The sequence below is a fragment of the Neoarius graeffei genome, chromosome 8, assembly GCF_027579695.1.
Source record: "Neoarius graeffei isolate fNeoGra1 chromosome 8, fNeoGra1.pri, whole genome shotgun sequence".
Taxonomy (NCBI): Eukaryota; Metazoa; Chordata; class Actinopteri; order Siluriformes; family Ariidae; genus Neoarius; species Neoarius graeffei.
The window spans coordinates 42,972,216-42,997,210 of record NC_083576.1 but is presented as its reverse complement, the minus strand read 5'-3'; the positions used below and the strand labels follow the sequence as shown (position 1 = coordinate 42,997,210).

General features: G+C 43.8%; 1 protein-coding gene across 1 annotated transcript in view; it reads left to right on the top strand.

The window, feature by feature from the left end:
* Nucleotides 1-478: 478 nt before the first annotated feature.
* LOC132890110 (spermatogenesis-associated protein 13-like) overlaps nucleotides 479-24,995 on the top strand; it is a 399,897-nt gene continuing 375,380 nt past the window's right edge. The window contains exon 1 of the mRNA XM_060926899.1: nucleotides 479-679. The gene's annotated coding sequence lies outside the window, so the exon portion shown is untranslated. The remainder of the gene's footprint in view (nucleotides 680-24,995) is intronic.

Sequence of the window (24,995 nt, the reverse complement as noted above, 5' to 3'; positions counted from 1 at the left end):
CCAAATGATGTAAGATCCACTCTTTCCTGTGTATAGGATGGGGGAGATGGAGGGATGTCGTGTGTGGATATAGTACCAGAACAGGAGAAAAATATTTAAAATATATAGACTATATATCCTCGAGCGTTTTCAAGTTTGTAGAGTGTTTCCCATGCGATGTGACGACAGAGATGTTTGAGTTGACCATCCTGCTTGCACAAACCCCGCTTGATTGAAAGCGCCAGATAAGGAGTTTGGTGTAAAAGTTACTTATCAGTAAAACACAATATAACGTTGTTTTTTGTTTTTTAATTTGACCAGAGTTTTACGTGATCAAAGTAACGCCAGGGATGACAAAGGAGAACTGGGCAAAACATTTCAGAATAAATCAGTGGTGTGTGTGTGTGTGTGTGCGTGCGCACGCGCGCCAGCCAGTGTCGAGATCTGTTCATTGTGTTAAGGGCGAGAGTTCAGCAATTTTACTGCAGGCTGTTCTTCGGAAAAGCGGCCGTTTTGAATGCTCCAGCCTCAAGGATCACATGAAGATTTAACTGTCTTGAGCGCTAGTTATTATAAATATAAATAAACGCTAAATATGGGCCTTCGGTGCTGCCGGCAAAGTTTATCGTCTCGCTACTCCTAATTCACAGGTAGGACTGACATCACACATGTGGCATCCCAAAGGCAAGACTTATCTGAGGTAAACATTTCATATTAATTTGCTCGCTAATCTTACGAGGCTCTGCTAATAAGGGAAATCGATACTTTCTGTTAATAAAACGCATTAAAACAATCGGTGTAATGTCTTTTAAGACCGTAAAATATTACCTATAACTGGGCAGCAACCCCGGACCACACTTAATGTTAAACGTATGCGTAGTGAGTGTTCAGAGGAACACTAAGAGTTTAAACGCGGCTAGTATGTCACTTGGCACCGTAGATGTTAGACACTGTGGATGTTCATTTGAAAGGAAGAGCTGTACGCCCAGAAATAAACTGTTCTAGAAACTATAGGTACGACAGTATTTGGGGGCCAAGCAGCAAAGCTGGATAGGCACTGTGTTTCGACTTTTTCTTATTAGGGCCCAAGCACCATAAGTGCAATGACCCTATTGGATCTATCAGGATTTTCTTTTTCTTCAAGACATAACCATTTTTGTAGTGGTTCACATGGGTAAAAACTTATGAAATCTGGCACACACACATCAGTACTTGAGACAGTTATTAAGGGACAGAGCTTTGGCCCTGGGTGTGGCCCAATGCCTCTATAGTGCCACCATTGAGTCTTATGCCCGGCATATATTTACATACATGCACCAAATTTGGTACACGTGGGTTTCTCTAAGGGTGTATTCAGACCAGGATAGTTCGATAGTTCACTTGCTTTGGTCCGAACCAAATGTTTTTTTTATTTTTTCATTTTGGTGCGGTTCGCTTTCACACTGTACATTTTAGTAAGCGGACCAAAATCTGTCAACAAAGCCACACGCCCTGAGGTCGTTCAGCTATTGGTCAAAGACGACACGTGCACAAAGCGTTAAGTTCAAAAGTAGTCATGGAGGCTTTCCGTGCTGTTATTCTTTTTAATGTCATCAAAGCTATATGTTTTTTCCAGTTTTTACTGTTTTCACAATTGTGCGATTACTATGCTGTTGTACAAGTAATTTATCAACGACGACGACAAAGGGCAAGGCGGCTACGGAGGATAGCGCTGATGAGCGCACATCATGTTGTGACAGTTCTGGCTCTTCACGCAATAGATGAATTTCTTTTTTGCGTCGCTAGTACTGCCACTTTTTGAAAGAATGTCCCTGATTTTAATGTAGGTCTGATGGAGTTTCTTCACTTTTAACCGACATTGTTCTGGGGAGCGCGTGAACCCCTTCTCCTTCATTTTCTCACTGAATACAGCAAACACGTCGGCATTTTTGTGTGTTCTCTCCAAAAGCTCAGATATGTGGACATCTGCCCATATATCCACAAGGGTACGCGTTTCTTCCTCGGCCCACGTTTGCCCCCTACTCATTTTTTGTACTCTGTAGTCTAGCCTACCACTGGTCTGAATGACTGAACGACTGTTGTAAGGTTCCCTTGACAACCGAAACAGTGTTTGCGCTTTGCGGTGGAGTGTCAAGACTCTGTTTCCCATAATGCTCGACAAACGACGGAAGCTCCCGAGGTACAAAAAAGCAAAACTGTCGGATTAGGTCCGGTCTGCTTTCACACCTCCAAAAGATCCGCACCAGGGTTCCTTTGGTCCGGACCGAGTCCGACCTTGCAGCTCGGTCTCGGTCCGCTTGTTTGGTCCGGACCAGAGTTCGGTGGTTTGTATTCAGACCAACCCAAAAGGTCCGGACCAAGGGAAATTTGGTTCGTTTGGTCGTTTGGTCCGGACCAAACAACGTAGGTGTGAATACGCCATAAGACGAACACATTTGTAATATATGTTGCTTTAGCAGTACCCAACAGGAAGTGAGTTAGTTTGGATTTTGTGTGTTTTGACACGTGTTACATTTTGAAATACTCTTCCAAGGCAGTTCCTCAGATTTAAGTCAGATTTGGTCAACATGATGTCAAGATGTTGTTGATATTAAATTGCAAGGGATTTTTGATATCTTGCAAGGCGCTGAAAGGCAACATGAATTTAAAATGTTTCGCCAGGCAAGCAGGAAGTGCCTCATAAGTTTTCCATGCATTGCTTGATACAGCTCAGACTTCACAGGTTATTGGTTATGATGACATCCACATGCCCAGAGTGACACAATTGCCACCATTTGGCAACTGAAAAAGTGGCTTTTTCACCCATCTTGGCTATACTTCTCCTAGATGGTTCATCAGATTCATATCAAATTTGGCATACATGAAGTCATAGGTCTGTTGATTTTATATTGTGAAGGGATTTTTGATATGTTGAACAGTGTAGCCATGGGGACAGGATGAATTTGGGTACCTTTCAACATATTTTTCAGGTGGTTTCATTCATTTGATGACAGGATTTCAACCAGTCAGTGAATGAGAAGCACATGGGTTAGTCTAGATATGCTTACATCATGACATTGCCCAACATGACGATGTTGTTTATAGCATGTTAGCAGCAGTGTTGCTAATTCACCAGTCTAATTCACCTGCAAATTAAAAATGAACTCTTTTAAACATACAGTTTACAGATGCACGGTTGATGCTATTTCCTTGCAATAAGTCAGGGCTACCTATTGGTGCAAGCCACCGGGCTGGCTAGAAGCACTACCAGTGGGGCTCACTAATGGCGCCTAGCCAAGGGGCTCACTAATAGTGGTAGGCACGCTGAGGAATAATTGAGCACCAACTGGAATTTTGGAGGTTGATGCTGTCGTATGTGACAGAAAATAATGCAGTTATTGAATGTCTTCTATGATTATTTATCCATTTTTTTCATGTTAGAATACTATGTTTGCGTGGCTATTATTTCTCCCTTGATGAGTCTGTCGACTAAACAGAAGCTGTGTTTCTGACTGGGCATGTGTGTTGTGGCTGCTCTGATCTCAAACACATTTTCCATTTCCCAAAGATACCAGGCAGAGAAAAAATAGGAAAAGATGGCTTAGACCCAAGAGAGTTAAGAGAAGCAGACATCATATTTTGTTACCTTGCTTAATTGTGGTGTTAGTGATTATCAGGGATGAAGGTTTACAAACTGCCCCAATATGTTTCAGGCTTTACATTTCCACTATTCAGGTAACAGCACAACTCATATGAATTGCATATGAATTATAAGTTATGACTTATATTCCAAAACTGTGTTCTGCCTATATGCCACTGTCTTCCAGACACAAAAACTGATACTTCTAATGTTCAAAATCTCATGACCTTTACCACACACATCTAAAGTAATCATACATGCAAAACTAGATAACTTATGACATGCATACAGAATTTGGTGTGCATGATGTAAGCATGGTTGAGAGTCTTAATTTTTGATATGTGAATTGATGTAATTAATGTAGTGATATGTGACACATGAGGGATGTTAGTTCATTACACATTTGCTCATGAAGGTTAAATTGCACAAAATGTTTAGAATTTGAGCAACACGATTTACACCTAAACTGTGTCCTTGTAGTTGATGCACAAAAACTGATACTTCCGATGTTTAAATCTTGACTTTTTTTTGCACACAGATGTCAAAAGTTTATTTGTATAGTTTATTTATTTAGTTTATTTGCTTTTAACAACAGACATTGTTGTATGTAAAAACATTGTCTGAAAATGAGATATTACATGCATTTTACCATTATGCAGTGCCCTCCGTGATTATTGACACCCCTTGTAAAGATTAGTAAAAAGGGTTAGAAAAAAAATCCACAAATGTACTCTGAGAAAATCAAATCTCTCATCAAGAAATAATTGTTTTCTACAGAAACTCGTGCCACTATTATTGGCACCCCTGCATTTATAACTCTTTATAGAATCTCTCCAGAACATCCAGGGTCCTAGGCCTTCTCTTTTGCACCATCCTCTTCAGCTCACCCCACGTTTTCAAATATGGTTCAGGTCAGGGGACTGACCTGTGGTCAGTTAACTGTTTTGTATTGATTTGGACATATGCGTTGGTTCATTGTCCTGCTGGATGATTCAATGACAGCCCAGTTTTAGTTTCCTGTAAGAGGCAGCCAGATTTTCATTTAAAATATCCTGGTATTTCATGGAGTCCATGATGCCATGTACAGTACCCTAACAAGGTTTCCAGGGCCTTTGGAGGAAAAACAGCCCCAAAACATCACAGAACTTCCACCATATTTTACAGTTGGGATTGGATTCTTTCATTATAGCCATCCTTCTTTTTAACACAGACCCATCTTGAGTGTTTATTGACAAAAAGGTCCATTTTTGTAACATCAGACCATAGAACACAGTTCCATTCAAAGTTGTAGGAGTGTTTCATGAACTTCAGTTGTTTACTTTTGTGGTTAACTGGCAGAAAAGGCTTTGTTCTGGCATACTACTTTCCAAATAATGTGTTGGCATGGAAGTGCAGGGCTTGACATTTAATGGTAGTCTGACTGTCTGGGGCAACCAAATATTTGGTCCGGACAAGTCATATACGCATCTGCCTGCCCAACAAGACAAATTGAATATTTGTTGAAAATCACAATTTTTATAGTAATTATTCAAGAGTTACATCAGTAAACCTTGATCTAGCTGTGTTATTGTTTACAAAATTCTGGGGAAACCGGGTAAAGCAGGTGCGTGTCAAAAAATAATCATGTCATAATATTTAATTGTAGGTTATTTGAGTTTGTATTCATCGAAATCGGAGAAATGGTGATCAAATACCTCAATAAAATAAATGGGTCCGTCTCCGAAACTGGTCTCTCATTTGGGACATTATGGTCAAAAAATAAATTTTCTAATTTTACTATTTTTTTTGCATTTACCTAACACTCAATGTTTCTTTTGTCATGTTTAATAAGAATAAAGATAGTATCTTGCTTTATCTGGCCTCCACTGTGGAAAATTTTAATGATGTTCTGAAGTTCACTCGCGTAACATGGAAACATGTATGCATTTAAAAACCCTCTTTAATAACCAAGGATTATCTTTTTCTGTACATATATCTGTTTCTTTAAATGCAATTATTGGGCAGAAAAACAAAAACATTTGTTATTATTTTTAAATTTTACTCCTTAGTTTCGAATATTCATCAGTTATCATACATTTTATTAAACTTTGTTGTGCCTGCAGGATGTCATGTAGATACACCCCTTATTTTGTACTAAATTATCAATTAGCATAATAGTAATACACAGACAAAAGTTTGAAACTATCACACAATATCCCATTGGTTTATTCAATTATTTGTTTTTTCATCACTAACGTAATATGGAAGCACATTTTTTCTTTACTAGTTTCTTTTTACAGTGAAGATATAATTACTTACCACATCTGTACAAGTTGCAGATTTACACACTGCATTAAAATGTAATCATTTTCACAACTTAAAGTTAAATTATATTTTGATTACAATTCAAATGTTTTTGTAAAATTGATTTACATATAAACTACAGCATGAAGAATTAAAGCCCCTCCTTCACAGATTAGTGAAAATATTGAATAAATTTCCTCTTTTTGATTATTTGGGTTAAAAATGCCAAGTTATGATGACTGAATTGATTATTCACTTAAATATGAATAATATGATATTTTGGGTATTTGATATGGCGAAATAGGTGGCACGGTGGTGTAGTGGTTAGCGCTGTCGCCTCACAGCAAGAAGGTCCGGGTTCGAGCCCCGTGGCCGACGAGGGCCTTTCTGTGTGGAGTTTGCATGTTCTCCCCGTGTCCGCGTGGGTTTCCTCCGGGTGCTCCGGTTTCCCCTACAGTCCAAAGACATGCAGGTTAGGTTAACTGGTGACTCTAAATTGACCGTAGGTGTGAATGTGAGTGTGAATGGTTGTCTGTGTCTATGTATCAGCCCTGTGATGACCTGGTGACTTGTCCAGGGTGTACCCCGCCTTTCGCCCGTAGTCAGCTGGGATAGGCTCCAGCTTGCCTGCGACCCGGTAGAACAGGATAAAGTGGCTAGAGATAATGAGATGAGATATGGCGAAATAGGACTGTTTCCAAAATGACAGTGAAATATAAGCAGCATCAGTGATACTGTTAAAAATGACCCTTTCAGTAAGGCATACCGTCAAAACGATCTATTTTCTCATCCTGATCAATTTCATATAAAGAACTACTGAGACAGAGAATAAATATGTGATTTTTCTTTGATATGAAATTTCAATCAATTTTGCCTATAATCTGTGAAAGAGGGGCTTTAAATACAAGGAGGCACAGACAGCCGACCACTTCCATGTTACGAACGTAAAATAAAATCGTTAATTTCACAGTTCTCATCTCATCTCATTATCTGTAGCCGCTTTATCCTTCTACAGGGTCGCAGGCAAGCTGGAGCCTATCCCAGCTGACTACGGGCGAAAGGTGGGGTACACCCTGGACAAGTCGCCAGGTCATCACAGGGCTGACACATAGACACAGACAACCATTCACACTCACACCTACGGTCAATTTAGAGTCACCAGTTAACCTAACCTGCATGTCTTTGGACTGTGGGGGAAACCGGAGCACCCGGAGGAAACCCACGCGGACACGCGGAGAACATGCAAACTCCACACAGAAAGGCCCTCGCCGGCCCCGGGGCTCGAACCCAGGACCTTCTTGCTGTGAGGCGACAGCGCTAACCACTACACCACCGTGCCGCCCTAATTTCACAGTTGCTCACAATTAATCAATTCTTCTCAGCTAACTGTGTGATTATCATTTCTGTGAGGAACTGAAACAGTTAGTGACATTTCAAAATAATTATTCTCATTCACTCTTTATGGTTACAAGTTCACTCTTGTGATAAGGAAGCACGATCTCAGACAGCTGACCACTTCGTTACGAACGTGAGATAAAATCATTAATTCTGTTATTTCTCGCAAATCACATCAACTTTTCTCAGCTCTGTCCGTTATTATTATCACTTCTGAAAGGAAATGAAACGGTCAGCCACCTTGTTGTAATAAAATAATTCTTGTTCTCATTTTATGGTTTAAAAGCTCACTATCGTAATAAACGATTACATGTGGCTGTTTCCCTATTACAAAAGTGTGAAAATTTTTAAATTCTCTAATTCCTCATAAATAATATCAATTCTTCACAGCTAGGCCCGATGGTCATCAAATATTATTGTCAAATAAAGTTAATCAATATGAAATGCCTAGAACTAAGCTGATAATGTGGCCCATTATGACCAAATGTTCAAATCCATCATCGTGGCAAAATAACTGGCCGTAGATTCTATCAAAAGTTCGATCTAAATTGACCATGGTTGCAAAATATTGGCCAAAAATACGCAAACACTACGAAATATGAAAGTAAGATGAAAAAGAAACATTCGATCATTGCCTTATACTGCAAGACTAAAAATAAAACTGTCAAAACTCACCTTTTCAGTGATAGCGTCCGAACAGATCACCCGCATAACAGAAAGGCCGCAAATGGAAGCACGATCAACTTCTAACTGTCGGAGTGGAAAATTCCATTCTATGCAAATTGTTAATGTGTGTCCTTCCCCACACACAAATAACACGCTACGGTAAAAAATAGCCCACAACTCATTTTATAGCTCAGAAATTCATACAAGACCAGCTACCATCGTAACATATTCTGTAAGAAACACATTCTTATACCTACTTTCAGCTTTCGTTTTAAAAAACAAAATCGTAGATTTATAACTAAATGTTTATATGGCGTAGTGATTTTAAGTTACTACTTTTGGTGAGGTAGTGACCTTGACCCTGAGGCTTTCCGTTTAGATCAAAACACACGATTGTATTGGTTTTGGGTATGTGGAAAATGGAGTTATAACGGTGATCAAATATTTTGCATGATGTTTTATTACGGTTATGATTATTCTGTGAGCGCACCAATCCTTAGGTGTATAAAGTTACAACTTAAAATACAATTAGTGATAACTGTAGACTTTTCAGTGGACTACAACCTTTTTAAGGGAATGCGATGTAGTCAACCATTTATCATGCCCCAGATCAAGCCACCATTTTTCCACAAATCTGCAGAATTTTTGGCAAATTCTGAATAGAGTATTCACATCAAAGATTTAGTTTTATCTGTATTATTTCTTTCATCATTTTATTTCAAATTAAAACCAACATCACCATTCAAAACCATATAGTTTATTGACTGTGAGTATATTGAGTGGGGTACCCCCATAGTACCCAGTTTCTGAGACAGACCCAAATATCTGTGATGAATCTTCATTTAATCCAGACATTCATTGCATTTTTCTTTTTTATGTTACACATTAATGATCACAAATGTCATAAAATATTTGGCAGGAATTTTACGACAGTGCCAAATTCATTTATGGTTTGTTTTCATTCTCAACATGATTTTGTTACCTTTATCATACCCAACATGCTTTCTTTTGTTTTAATTTATTTAAATTAACTTGTACTTCAAATTTTACTGGATTAATCAAGATTTAACTTTATTTCTTCCAGAAGCTTTGAATTTGTGTGAGTCTAACGCTTAAAATAGCATATTTTGAAGTAATGGGTTATAACAAAACATGCACCCTAATGGGGCATTGGATAGTTTTGTTTACTGTTGCAGTTAAACTTTGAGTTTTATTTTTAAAAAATAATTATTATCATAATAACTACACCTGCATTTTGAAAAACTTTGTTGACCACTTTCCTTTCACTGAACTAGTAAATACATAGTAATAAAAGGTTATGGTCAGAGCAAGTTAATACATGGTCAAGACAAGTGAAAAATCTTGCTGCTTGTCCAACTGGACAAGTGAATGAAACATTAATGTCGAATCCTGAGGTGGGGTCTGATGGTGGTCTTGGAGACTTGGAAACCCTAAGATTTTACCTTTTTTTTTGTAATTCACCAACAGTGATCCTTGGGGATTCTTTTTTTTGCCTTTTTTACCATCCTCCTCACTGTACAGTGGTGCTTGAAAGTTTGTGAACCCTTTAGAATTTTCTATATTTCTGCATAAATATGACCTAAAACATCATCAGATTTTCACACAAGTCCTAAAAGTAGATAAAGAGAATCCAGTTAAACAAATGAGACAAAAATATTATACTTGGTCATTTATTTATTGAGGAAAATGATCCAATTTTACATATCTGTGAGTGGCAAAAGTATGTGAACCTCTAGGATGAGCAGTTAATTTGAAGGTGAAATTAGAGTCAGATGTTTTCAATCAATGGGATGACAATCAGGTGTGAGTGGGCACCCCATTTTATTTCAAGAACAGGGATCTATCAAAGTCTGAGCTTCATAACACATGTTTGTAGAAGTGTATTATGGCATGAACAAAGGAGATTTCTGAGGACCTCAGAAAAAGCGTTGTTGATGCTCACCAGGCTGGAAAAGGTTACAAAACCATCTCTAAAGAGTTTGGACTCCACCAATCCACAGTCAGACAGATTGTGTACAAAACGTCGGCAGTTTGCTAAAGATCATGTGAACAAGCCAGAAGGCTATTGGGAAAATGTTTTGTGGACAGATGAGACCAAAATCGAACTTTTTGGTTTAAATGAGAAGCATTATATTTGGAGAAAGGAAAGCACTGCATTCCAGCATAAGAACCTTATCCCATCTGTGAAACATGATGATGGTAGTATCATGGTTTGGGCCTATTTTGCTGCATCTGGGCCAGGACGGCTTGCCATCATTGATGGAACAATGAATTCTGAATTATACCAGTGAATTCTAAAGGAAAATGTCAGGACATCTGTCCATGAACTGAATCTCAAGAGAAGGTGGGTCATGCAGCAAGACAACGACCCTAAGCACACAAGTCGTTCTACCAAAGAATGGTTAAAGAAGAATAAAGTTAGTGCTTTGGAATGGCCAAGTCAAAGTCCTGACCTTAAGCCAGTTGAAATGTTGTGGAAGGACTTGAAGCAAGCAGTTCATGTGAGGAAACCCACCAACATCCCAGAGTTGAAGCTGTTCTGTACGGAGGAACGGGCTAAAATTCCTCCAAGCCGGTGTGTAGGACTGATCAACAGTTACCAGAAACGTTTAGTTTAAGTTATTGCTGCACAAGGGGGTCACACCAGATACTGAAAGCAAAGGTTCACGTACTTTTGCCACTCACAGATATGTAATATTGGATCATTTTCCTCAATAAATACAGTGGCATGCAAAAATTTGGCCACCCTTACTGAAAATGTCTGTTACTGTGAATAGTTAAGTGAGCAGAAGATGAACTGATCACCAAAAGGCATAAAGGTAAAGATGACACAGTTCTTTTCAGTGTTTTCTGCAATATTTGTGTATTTTTTTTTTGTACAATTGGAGAGTGAAAAAAGAAAAGGAACACCATGTGAAAGTTTGGGCACCCCAATACATTTGAGTTCTCAGGTAACTTTTACCAAGGTTCCAGACCTTAATTAGCTTTTTGAGCTGTGGCTTGTTCAAATTCTTCATTAGGAAAGGCCAGATGATGCAGATTTCAAAGCTATATAAATTCTCTGACTCCTCAAACTTGTCCCTAAAATCAACAGCCAAGCGCTCCTCTAAGCAACTCCCTTGCATTCAGAATAATAAAATAATTGATGCTCACAAAGCAGGAGAAGGCTACAAGAATGTAGCAAAGTGTTTTCAGGTAGCTGTTTCCTCAGATTGTAATGTTGTTAAGAAATGGCAGTTAATAGAAACAGTGGAGATCAAGGTGAGGTCTGAAGATGAAGAAAACTTTCTGAAAGAACTGCTCATTGGATTGCTATAAAGGCAAATAAAAAAACCCCCTATTTGACTGCAAAAGACCTTCAGAAAGATTTAGCAGACCCTGGAGTGGTGGTGCACTGTTCTACTATGCAGTGACACCTGAACAAGTATGACCTTCATGGAAGAGTCATCAGAAGAAAACCGTTCCTGCGTCCTTGCCACAAAATTCAGCGTCTGAAGTTTGCAAACGAACATCTAAATAAGCCTGATGCATTTTGGAAACCAGTCCTGTGGACTGATGAAATCAAAATAGAACTTTTTGGCCACAATGTGCAAAGGTATGTTTGGAGAAAAAAGGGTGCCAAATTCCAGGAAAAGAACACCTCTCCAACTCTGAAGCATGGGTGTGGATCGATCATGCTTTGGGGTTGTGTTGCAGCCAGTGGCACAGGGCACATTTCATTGGTCGAGGGAAGCATGGATTTGAATAAATACCAGCAAATTCTGGAAGCAAACATCACACCATCTGTAAAAAAGTTGAAGTTAAAAAGAGGATGGGTTCTACAATAAGACGATGATCCAAAACACACCTCAAAATCTCCAATGGAATACCTTAATAGGCACAAGCTGAAGGTTTTACCATGGCCCTCACAGTCCCCTGACCTAAACATCATTGAAAATCTATGGATAGATCTCAAAAGAGCAGTGTATGCAAGACAGCCCAAGAAACTTGTAGAACTGGAAGCCTTTTGCAAGGACGAATGTGTGAAAATTCCCCAGGTAAGAACTGAAAGATTATTTGCTGGCTACAAAAAGTGTTTACAAGCTGTGATACTTGCCAAAGGGGGTGTTACTAGGTACTAACCATGCAGGGTGCCTAAACTTTTGCTTCAGGCCCTTTTCCTTTTTTGTCATTTTGAAAATGTAAAAGATGAAAATAAATTGTTTTTGCTTAAAATAGTAGATTTTTTTTCTACTGAGAGTATTTTCTGGCGCTCTAATGATTTTAGTATGCTCTGATTTGTGGTCAATTTCAACACATCTAAGCAGTATGAGGGTAAGTCAAAAAGTTCTAAGACAGATGTTAGTTTCAAAAGGAATTCAAAAGAATTTAAAAAAAGGAATACAAAGAAGGAATTCTCCAACAGAAAGATCTCTTGCAGAAGTATTTAGACTTAAATGGAGGATATGTAGAAAAATAGCTTTGTTATATTCATACTGTAAATGAAGATTTTTTTCAATTTGTCTTCGAACTTTTTGACCTACCCCCATATTTTCAAAGTCATATGACTTTTTTGTATTCAACACAAGTTCAGCTTCAATAATATCCATGTAGTATGTATGTCATGATTTGTACTTTTTTAAAAATACCAGATAAATGAAGATGTTGTAAAAAGCAGTTTTAGAACTGTGTTGGAATGTGTGAAAAAACATGACCTTACCCATTGTGTTGAACCGTTTTGGTCACTTGAGGTGATTCTGTTCAGTCTTAGGAATGTATCAAGCAGAAAAACTTAAATCTGCTCCATTGATTTGGACGATTAACTGGCCATCAAAAAATTTATGTCCTGTTGTTTTGGGATAAGGGGTTGGCAGTGGGAGGGGTATTCAATGAGAAGGGTGAAAAATTTCCATTCCAATGAGAAGAGGGACAACCCTTCCCACTGCCATTTCTTAATCCCATCAGGTCAAGTTACAGTGGGTAAGGTAATGTTTTTTCACACATTCCAACACAGGTCTAAAACTGTTTTTTACAACAACTTCATTTATCTGGTATTTGACTTTATTTTGATATTTGACTCTATTCAGTGTGTCTTAAAATTAACTCTTGTACTATTTTACTCAGTTCAGAGCCACAACCAACTGTGTTACACAATTACTCTAATTTTGATCCCACTCCAACTCCAAATTTTACTCTCTAAACTCAAAATTGAGCAAAATTAACAATTTTTGAGGAAAATACTTTCCCTGTGTATGCACGACAGCGCACACATATCAACCGATCTGCTCATAATAAATAGAGGAAATATTTACACTTAAGCTGATCTTTGGCTGAATTGAGTCAAAGTAAAAACAACAAAACAAAAAAAAGGGCACCGCATCGCAGTTCTCAAGATTGAACTGAATTGCTGTCCTGAATCATGAATTGCATCGCTGTCCTGAATCATCCGAAGCGCATAAATCCGTGTGCCATCTCACAACAAGTTTTACCTCCAAATAGCCTGAACTATGTCAGACAGCTTTTATCCTGTTTACGGTGGGCATTCCCACTGCGAAAGAGAAACCAATGGAAACCGAAAGAGTGAAAGTGATTATCATGCCATTACCATGTGAATAGTATTTTATGAATGTGTAAATGGGCTCTCAGCACTCTGACTCTGGTGTGACTGAGTAAGGTGACAAGTTTTATGTTTCATCTAATTTAGATAATTTAAAAAATGAAATATTATTTGGCAGTGGGCACATATGAAAGTATAAAGTTTATGTCAATATGTTTTTCCTGCTTGTATGATGAAAAACTCTTGAAGATATTTATCTAAATACATGACTTACTCATTCTAAACCTGCTGAGCTTTGCTGGCGAAGCTCTCGACCCCAGAGGGTTAAATACTTTAACCTGTTCCCAGGATTAGTGGGTGGGTGAGGCACAGACTAACCACCACCTCCACATTATGCATTTTCCCCTGAAATTGGATCTGGACAGCCACCAGTGGGTACGAGTGGGTACCAAATGTGCTGTACCCAGTGCCTCACCTTGCACCAAGCTTTGGTGAATAGAGGTCTCATTACAGCCTGAATCCACTAACGCATGGTACGTATCCCCTTGGCTACTCACCGATATGCAGTATACTCCAGCTTGATCGGGGTGGTCTCTGGTATGTCAGGGATCTGGACCACTGCTCCCACCTCCCTCGTGTGGCACTGGTCCTGGAAGTGCCCAGGCTCCCCGCAGCACCAGCACACTGGCCCACACCTCTGCACTGGTGGCATGGGGATCACTCACCTGCAGGGGCAGGACACACAGACACACAAGGGAAAGAGGGGAGTGGAAGGGGGGACCATGAGCTTGGCGACAGGGAGGGGGTGGGAGGAAGAGAGAAATAAAGTGTGAGAGAGAAGATGCAGGAGAACCGCCTGCCACTGGAACTGCAGCCAGACTGTCCTCTGCCAGCGCGATGGGGTGATCCAGCAACGTTGGGCAGTGGCACTGGACCCACTCTACTGTTCTTGACAGCTGAGTGATGAACTGTTCCAGTGTCACTGTATCGATGAACCCATCGGCATCACAATCTTCTGTCCTCAGCCACCACCGGCAGGCGTCCCGGAGCTGCTGGCCGAACACGAATGGCCGGCCGACCTCCTCCAGAGTCAGTGCGGGGAAGCACTGATGATGTTGTTTGGGGGTGCGGCCGACACACTGCAGTATGGCTCGCTTCAGGGCCAGATACTTCAGCCTGCTGTCCACAGCAGTTGTTGCCTGGTGAGCTGTGCTTCCCTGGTCAGGAGTGGCAGTAGGCATGCCGCTCGCTGCTCAATTGGCCACCCCCATGCCTCTACCGCTTGTTTGAAGAGAGTGAGGAAGGCCTCTGGGTCATCACGGGCCCCCATCTTCATCAGTGTGACATCAAGAAGCCCACTGACACTGCGGTTGGGGTACCTGCCAATGCGAGCAGGGTCTGGAATGCCTGGCAATCCTCTTGCTGAGACTGCAGCAGCACTTTGAAGTGCTGCTCCTGCTCCTTGCACAGTGCAACCAGCACCTGGTGCCTGGCTCTCTTTGGTGGCAGCAAATGCATGGATGAGGTCTTTAAACAGGGAGGACTCCATGTCGGTGGGCGACTTCAGAGTCTCTGGTTCTGGCACTAGTGTAAAAGTCCCTACAATTGGGTGGAACACTGAAGCACTGTGACAGGCAGGTTAATTGTCAGGCACTTGTATTATTTACATTTTTCAGCATAAAGCTCTGATCTCACATACACGCGTACACAGACACGCACACACAAAATGGTGTGCAGGGATGCTGTCCTTCTCTGCTTTCTCTCACCATATAAACCCTCAGCTGTCATTGCAAGACACACACACACACACACACACACACACCATTAAGAAGACACAGGTGTGATCACTTTGCCACTCACCTTCCCTGGCCTCGCCCTCCATTCACAAACTGGCACTTGACCATGCCCCCGCTGCCACAGCCCCCTACTCCAAAAGTTATTGACAGGGCTGAGAATACTCTGTCATTGCACAGTACAAAACAGTGTACTTAAACAAGTGCAAGACACATTAGCAGCAGAGCTTCACATGTGGTTGAAATGTGTGTGAAACCACAAGGATTGTCACCAATTCAGTTGTTATTACAGTTACCACCATATACAAACACTGCTGCACAGTACTTGAAAATTTGTACTTAAAATCACAACAGTTTTTCACTTTGTGTACCTTATTCTTCTGGACTATAAGAAAGTGGGTCAATTTTAGAAATACACTATGTGCTGTCTTCTCACCACAAGTAACATGCCCAGTATTTGACCTGTTGCTTTGAAATTCTGCGCAGTTAGTTTCCACCTTAAAAGGTCATTTTTGGCAGCAAAGAAACACAGAAATCTGAGGTTTGATTTTTGGACTACTATCGACCCAAAAAGTATACCCATATTGTAAAACAGCCCATAAGTTTGTCCTAAGTAGTCAAAAGAGCAATTGTGTAACCAGGAAATTTATTATCGTTTTAATAGGAAGTCTATTTTGTTGAAGGTATCAACTGTTCACTGATGGAGACTTGAGTGCAAGACTGTTTATGACAACTGCAGTTCTAAAGTTGTGATGGCAATTGTTGTCCTCAGCTATCATAGCAAAACTGTTTGTATGAATTGTCCAAAGCCATCTTCTCAGTGTATCTTTAGACTGTCCATATGGGGCCATCTTCCACAGGAGCTGTACATTCATTATGATCTAACTTTATGTTAATTAGGTTAAACAATCTGTGAGTATTTTCTATTTTTTTGTATCGCTTGGGAAACAGACACAGTCTCAATATAGTGGAAGCTGAGTAATGACTCTGTGCACCGAGCAGACTGTTGGTTTAGCCTATTTGTCTGCTCCTTGGTCTTGGCTCTGGATTGTCACAAAATAACTAGGCCTGTTCTGAGACGATGGGCTATGCTGCGAGAAGTGACAGCAGCACCTTCCCAAGCCAGTCTTGCCCTCAAAACCACTCCAGTTATCTACATTGCCTGGCCAAAAAAAGAGTTGCCATTTGGATTTTAATAAGCAAATACATAAGAGCATTTGATTAGATAATTACTGCAATGATTAATGTGTTTCAGCTGGCAACAATTCTTTTAATCCTAACTTATGCAGTGAGTCACTTCTCATTTCTTAACCAAACATGTCGGAAGACGTATCCCTTGCTCATGGGAAAGATCTTGCTGGGTTTCAGAAGGGGCAAATGATTGGCCTGCATAAAGCAAAGAAAACAACTAAGGAGATTGCTGAAATGACTGGATTTGGGTTAAGAACTGTCCACCACGTTATAAAAACCTGGAAGGATAGTGGTGAACCATCAACTTGATGGAAAAAAATGTGGTTGGAAAAAGATTCTGACTGACCATGATCAGAGATCCCTTAAATGCTTGGTGAAATTGAATCGTTAAAAAAAACGTAGAACTCATGACAATGTTTAATCGTGAAATTAAGAGCATTTCCACATTCGCAATGTGATGAGAACTTGCAGGATTGGCACTAAATAACTGTGTGGCTATAAGAAAACCACTTATTAGTGAGACTAATCAGGAGAAAGGCTTCAGTTTGCTAGGTCACATAAAGATTAGACTCTTGAGCAATGGAAAAAGGTCATGTGGTTTGATAAGTCCAGATTTACCCTATTCCTGAGTAATGGGTATATCAGGGTGAGAAGGGAAGCACATGAAGTGATGCATCCATCATGCATAGTGACCACTGTACAAGCCTCTGGAGGCAGTGTTATGATCTGTGGTTGCTTCAATTGGTCAGGTTGAGGCTCAGCAATGTTATGGAGCAATAAAATGAAGTTAGCTGATGACCTAAATGCCATGATTTTCCAGGTTATCACAACAATAGACTTTTTTATTTTTTCCCCGATGGCATGGGCATAAAATTAGGGCTGAGATTGTGAAAGAGTGGTTGAGGAAGCATGAGGAATCATTTTCACACATGAATTGGCCACCACAGAGTCCCGACCTTAACCCCATTGAGAATCTTTGGGATGTGCTGGAGAAGACTTTACACAGTAGTTCAACTCTCCTATCCTCAACACAAGATCTTAGTGAAAAATGAATACAACTCTGAAGGCTGAAATAAATGTTATGACATTGCATAAGTTTATCAAAACAATGCCACAGCAAGTGCATGCTGTAATCAAAGTTAAAGGTGGTCCAACCAAATATTAGAGTGCATAACTTTTTTTGGCAGGACAGTGTATAAAGCCCACATTATTTTCAGAACACCACCCGGACAACCAGCAGTTCAGCAACCATAACATGCTGTAAGCTACATCGTCATGCTACATTGGGTTGGGGCCAGAGCATATTACAGCATTGGACATCACCTTCATGACTTTAAACACCTGTGCAAAGTTACTCCTAGTAACCTCAGACTAACAAAGGCATATGTTGTTTGTTATTCATGTAGGCGCTAACGTTGAAAGCCTATGCTTTCCTAAGCTTATCTGCAATGTCTGGCTCCCTGGCTCAAGCTAATGGTGCCCCTCAAGCTAACTCAAGCTGCTGGTGCCCCTCAAGGCCCAGCTTATTTCATGTGCTGTAAGATAGTCTCCTATAACCAGAGTTTTCCAGTGGGTACTTCACTGAGGAGAGCAAACCTTTTTGACACATGAAGTGGAGAGGAGTGATACTCCCATGGGCGAGCTTTTGCGTTAGCATTGGCTCTTTGATTATGTCACCGAGTTGTCACCTATTTGTCTTGCTGTGAGGGCTGTAATGCTGGAGTTCGAGAATTTCAAACTGCATCTCAGATATCCAGATTTTTCCCCCTGCAGAAACTATGCTGCTCTTATTCTCACTAACCCTCCCTAGAGTTTGGATGCACACATCGAAAGCTGCAGTCTTCTCTGTCAGAGAGCTAACGAAAATACACTTATCACAATTAAGGCTATTATGAACAATGGAGGAAGAATGACTCAATATCCTGGACTCAACAAGCTGAATGTTTGTCATGATAAATGATTTGCATTCCTGAGTTAAGGATTTGTTGATATTAAGGCAGATCCAACATGGATGGCCTCTGCATGCTGCCTTTAGATGGAGAAAAAAGGGGTTCTTTGAAAAAAATGAAAATGTCAAATCAAGTTTATTTGTATTGCGTTTTTAACAACAGACATTGTCGCAAAGCAGCTTTACAGAAGATTAAATATTTTAAACATGAGCTAATTTTATCCCGAATTTATCCTTGATGAGCAAGCCTGTGGCGAGGATGGCAGGGAAATGTGGCAGAATGGAAAGTGAAAAATACAAGAAAAATAAAATTATCGTGGAAAATTATTGATGAAAACCAGGAAAAATGGATCTAGTTTAAACACTGACACCAAAAAAGACTCCAGGCAAACAGTTAAAGAACAGGATCAATGTCACAGGAAACATCACACTATCACTGTATGCAGTCATTGAGCAGAATGAGATTTATACGTTAAAAGGTTCTCCTTTTTACTGTAGATTTATTTAGGATTATGACATTGATGTTTGCATTGTCAAAAGACACATGCTACCATGAATTTTAAGAGTATTAACAGTTTATATACACACACACACACAGTGTCTTGCAAAAGTATTTATCCCCCTTGGTATTTGTCCTGTTTTGTCACATTACAAGCTGGAACTAAAATGGACTTTGGGGAGGTTAGCACCATTTGATTTACACAACATGCCTACAACTTTAAAGGTGAAAGTGTCAAGGACCAGACAGGAGAGAAGATCAAATGCACTCAAACCACAGTTTAATAATAACAGGGGAAAAGGGAGTTGGGAGAATGTGTGTGAAGTTCAGTGGCAGGAGGACTGAGAGGCAAGGATGGCTGGTGGGAGCATGGTGGTGACATCTGAGGTCTCCCATCCAAGTACTGACCAGGCCCAACTCTGCTTAACTTCTGAGATTAGACAGGATCAGGCGTTGTCAGAGAGGTGTGGCTGTAGGCAGACAGCACTTGGGTTTCAGGCAGTCTCCCAGCAGTAGTCCCTCAGCAAGCTGGAGATCAGGCGAAGGTACAGGAGAGGCAGGCAAGAGGCAGAGTAGACAGGACAGAAGGCAGATCAGGTTACCGGGGCTGGAGAGCAGACAGAGTCAGACGGAACAGAATATCGTCAGGAGTCAGAGTAGTAGGAACACAGAGCAGGTTATCACGCTGGAAGTTGCAGACGATCTGACACTGAGGCTTGGGAGAACTGCAGCTTAAATACACACAGGGGGGAAGCAGGTGATCGACAACAGCCAATGACAGTCACTGAAAGTTAATAAGAGGAAATAAGAGCGGGTGTGGCCGGTAATGCTGAGTGGAGATGTTACCTGAAGAGAGAAGCCCACAGGTAGGACCATGACAGAACCCCCCCCCCAAGGGACGGCTCCAGAAGTCCCTAGCCACAGATCCACCAAGACGGGCGGGAGGAGGGGGAATACCGGTGGAGGGTCAGAACTCCTCTGATCGGTCAGTGTCCAAGGCCTCAGGATCTGGTTCAGAATCGGACTCGGGGACAGTAGCGGTTGGCGCATCGTCATTCCGACAAGGACCCCTTGGTTGACCCCTCCGGTTGGCCGGCTGATCCGGATGCAGGCGATGAAAGGTGCTGATGAGGGTACGGTCTAAAATTCTCCCAGCAGGAACCCACATCCTCTCCTCAGGACCATAGCCCTCCCAATCCACCAGGTATTGGAGGCCCCTGCCCCTGCGCCGTGACTTCAGCAGTCGCCGGACGGAGTAGACCGGGCCACCATCGATGAGACGAGGAGGAGAAGGTGCAGCTGGGACCAGCGGGCTCTCGTGCACTGGCTTAATCTTTGAGACGTGGAAGGTGGGGTGCACTCTTATAGACTTGGGCAGTCAGAGCCGGACAGCAGACTGGCTGATTATCCTCTGGATCGGAAATGGTCTGACGAACCGAGGTGCCAGCTTACGAGACTCCACCTGGAGGGGCAGGTCCTTGGCTGACAACCACACCTTCTGGCCCACCCGGTAGGTGGGTGCAGGCGTCCTCTGCCGGTTGGCTCCAATGGAGTAGCTGGTGACTGACTTGGAGTGCAGCGCGGGCTTGAGACCAGGTGCGGCGGCATCGGCATGCATAGGTGAGGGCAGACGGGCAGGTGACCTCTCCCTCCTGGCTGGGGAACAGGGGTGGTTGGTAGCCATACACGCAGTGGAATGGGGACAGTCCAGTGGCTGAGCTGGTGAGGGAGTTGTGAGAGTATTCCACCCACAGCAGGTGCTCACACCAGGCCCTAGGGTTGCGTGACGCCATGCACCGAAGTGCCTTCTCCAACTCCTGATTAGTCCGCTCAGACTGGCCGTTGGACTGGGGTCGGAATCCGGAGGTGAGGCTGGCGATGGCCCTGAGCAGGTGACAGAATTCCTTCCAGAAAGAGGAGGTGAATTGCGGCCCCCGGTCCGAAACGATGTCCCTGGGCAGCCCATGGATGCGGAAGACTTGCTGCAGGACGATCTGGGCGGTCTCTTTGGCCGACGGTAGTTTTGGGAGGGGAACAAAGTGTGCCATCTTGCTAAAACGGTCCATGATGGTGAGTATGACAGTCATCCCATTAGAAGGGGGCAGACCCGTAACAAAATCCAGGGAAATGTGGGACCAGGGTCGCATAGGCACGGGCAGAGGCTGGAGCAAACCGGCAGGAGGCCGGCTGGAGGATTTAGTCTGATTACAGGTAGGGCAGGCTCGGACAAAGTCTCGCACATCCCTGCTCATAGACGGCCACCAGAACCATTGGGCGAGCAGGTGGTAGGTGCGAGTGGAACCAGGGTGGCAGGCTAGATGGGAGTCGTGTCCCCATTGTATAACCTGGGATCGCAGGTCTTCAGGAACAAAGAGGCGACTTGCAGGGCATGCACTGGGGCTGGGTTGGTCATGGAGGGCTTCCCGCACTCGTTCTTCGATGTCCCAGGTCAGAGCAGCAACGATACAGGGGTCAGGTAGGATGGGAGCCGGATCCTTGGAGGAGGCATCATCCTTCTGGAACTGGCAGGAGAGTGCGTCAGGCTTGGTGTTGCGAGATCCGGGCTGGTATGAAAGGGTGAAATTGAATCTGGTGAAAAAGAGAGCCCAGCGGGCCTGTCTGGGGTTGAGTCGTTTGGCGGTGTGGATGTATTCCAGATTCTTATGGTCTGTCCAGACCAGGAATGGGACTACGCACCCCTCCAGCCAGTGACGCCATTCCTCCAGGGCGAGCTTGACCGCCAGCAGTTCCCGGTTGCCTATGTCGTAATTGCGTTCGGCCGGCAATAGCCAGCGGGAGAAGAATGCACAGGGGTGGAGTTTGTTGTCATCCACTGACCTCTGTGAGAGCACTGCCCCAACTCCCACATCCAAGGCGTCCACCTCAATGATGAATTGCTGCTCCGCATCTGGCATCTGGAGGACGAGAGCAGTGGTGAACCGAGCCTTGAGGGTGGCAAAGGCTTCGTTGGCAGCCGGAGTCCAGGTGAAGGGCTGTTTGGTGCTGGTCAAGGCGGTGAGGGGTGACACAACGGTGCTGTAATTATGAATGAATTTCCTGTAGAAATTAGTGAAGCCCAGGAACTGCTGAAGCTTCTTCCTGCTCTCTGGTACTGGCCATGAAGTCACTGCTGAGACTTTGGCAGGGTCCATCTGGATGCTCCCCTCTGCCACAATGTACCCCAGGAACACCACAGGCTTGGCGTGAAACTCACACTTCTCTGCCTTGACGAAGAGGGAGTTTTCAAGGAGACGACGGAGCACTTGCTGGACATGCTGGGTGTGTTCGGACAGGGTTTTTGAGAAGATCAGGATGTCGTCGAGGAAAACGAACATGAACTTGTTCAACATATCTCGCAGGACATCATTCATCAGAGCCTGGAATACCACTGGCGCGTTGGTAAGGCCAAACGGCATCACCCGGTATTCATAGTGACCGGTGGGGGTGTTGAATGCGGTCTTCCACTCGTCTCCCTCCCTTATCCGAACCAGGTGGTAGGCATTCCGGAGATCGAGTTTGGTGAAGATCGTGGCTCCCTGGAGCAGCTCGAAGGCGGAGGTAAGCAGTGGGAGAGGGTATCGGTTCTTGACGGTGATGTCGTTGAGACCCCTGTAATCGATGCAGGGGCGCAGGGATCTATCCTTCTTTCCCACGAAGAAGAACCCAGCGCCGGCGGGAGAAGAGGATGGACGGATGAGGCCGGCAGCCAGAGAGTCACTGATGTAGGCCTCCATCGCCTTCCTTTCCGGGGCGGACAGAGAGTAGAGACGGCCCTTGGGTGGTGCAGTGCCTGGGAGGAGATCAGTGGCGCAGTCGTAGGGCCGGTGAGAAGGCAAGGAAGTGGCCTTGGCTTTGCTGAATATCTCCCGAAGGCTGTGATAACACACTGGGACATTAGTGAGGTCGGGGGCAGAGCTGGCAGGTGGAGTACGAGGGGTTAGAGTGGAGGCTCGTAAGCAGGTCCGGTGGCAGTCCTTGCCCCATTCTGTTATCGCTCCAGTGGCCCAGTCGAGGTGAGGACTGTGCTGGCAGAGCCATGGATAGCCCAGGATGAGAGGTTGGCCGGGGGAACGGAGCAGGTGAAACTGGATGGTTTCGTGGTGGTTGCCTGACAGAGTCATCGGGACAGGGGTAGTGAGGCAGGTGACGGTGCCAAGGAGATGGCCATCCAGCGCCCTGGCTGGAACGGGAGAGGATAAGCGATGGCTTTGCAGACCCAACTGGCACGCAAGGTCGGTGTCCATGATGTTAGCCTCGGCGCCAGAGTCAACCAGGGCGGCCAGGGTGTGGGTGGAATCTGACAGACGAAGGCAAACTTGGAGCATAGGTTTCTGGCTGGTGGAGGATTGGATGATCATTGAGCTCAGCCGGGCCCCTCCTATGTCCGGTGAGCTGGGGCTTCTCCGTGTGCTGATGACTGACTGAGTCTGGCGGGCCTTCTCTCGTCGACGGGTCTGGACCCAGCAGTCAATGCGGACGGCCAGGGCGATGGCCTCATCGAGTGTCGACGGTTGTTCGTACGAGACCAATTCATCCTTCATGTAGTCGGCCAGGCTGTGCAGAAAGGCGTCCAGCAGCACCTGCATGTTCCACTTGCTGCGCTGGGCCAAGGTCCGGAAATCGATCGAGTAGTCAGCCACTGTTCGTCTGCCTTGGCGAATACTCATCAGTCCTCCGGATGCCTCTACCGCCGACGAGCCCAGGTCGAAGACCTTAATCATCTCCGCTGCAAACAGGGAGAAGGAGGCACACACCGGTGTCCGGCGTTCATACTCAGCAGTCCCCCACAGGCGGGCACGGCCAGTCAGACGAGTGATGACGAAGGCCACCTTCGCTGCCTCCGACGCGAAGGTTCTGGGCTGCAGGTTGAACAGCAACCGGCAGCTGGTCAGGAAAGCACGGACTTGGGAGGGGTCACTGTCAAAACGCTCCAGACTGCTGACCTTGGGTTCCGGGGCATCGAGTGCAGCAGGAGCACCTCCCGGAGCTGGCCAGTCAGCGGCGGGTATGACAGGGTCTGATGCAATGAGGGGCGGCGATGGTTGACTCGGAGGAGCAGGGGGTGCTAGGGCGGTGAGCAGCTGGAGTGCTTGGTCCAGTCGTTGTTGCTGATGACCAAGCTGGATCAGGGCTGCAACATCGGCAGACATCCGACTGACATCTCCTTCGGTGCGCTGCAGCCAGTCTAGGGCAGAGGGTTCAGGCGCTGACTCCATGTCTTGGTCAGATCGTTCTGTCAAGGACCAGACAGGAGAAGAGATCAAATGCACTCAAACCACAGTTTAATAATAACAGGGGAAAAGGGAGTTGGGAGAATGTGTGTGAAGTTCAGTGGCAGGAGGACTGAGAAGCAGGGATGGCTGGTGGGAGCATGGTGGTGACATCTGAGGTCTCCCATCCAAGTACTGACCAGGCCCAACCCTGCTTAACTTCTGAGATCAGACAGGATCAGGCATTGTCAGAGAGGTGTGGCTGTAGGCAGACAGCACTTGGGTTTCAGGCAGTCTCCCAGCAGTAGTCCCTCAGTAAGCTGGAGATCAGGCGAAGGTACAGGAGAGGCAGGCAAGAGGCAGAGTAGACAGGACAGAAGGCAGATCAGGTTACCAGGGCTGGAGAGCAGACAGAGTCAGACGGAACAGAATATCGTCAGGAGTCAGAGTAGTAGGAACACAGAGCAGGTTATCACGCTGGAAGTTGCAGACGATCTGACACTGAGGCTTGGGAGAACTGCAGCTTAAATACACACAGGGGGGAAGCAGGTGATCGGCAACAGCCAATGTTGAAAGTTCACTGAAAGTTAATAAGAGGAAGTGAGAGCGGGCATGGCCGGTAATGCTGAGTGGAGATGTTACCTGAAGAGAGAAGCCCACAGGTAGGACCATGACAGAAAGTTGTTTTATTGTGACACAAAGAATAATTAAGTTGAAAAAACCCCCAGAAATCTGGAGTATTCAGCCTCCCCACAATGTCAATACTTTATAGAGCCACCTTTTGCTGCAATTACAGCTGCAAATCTCTTGGGGTATGTCTTTATTAGCTTAGCACATCTAGTCACTGGGATTTTT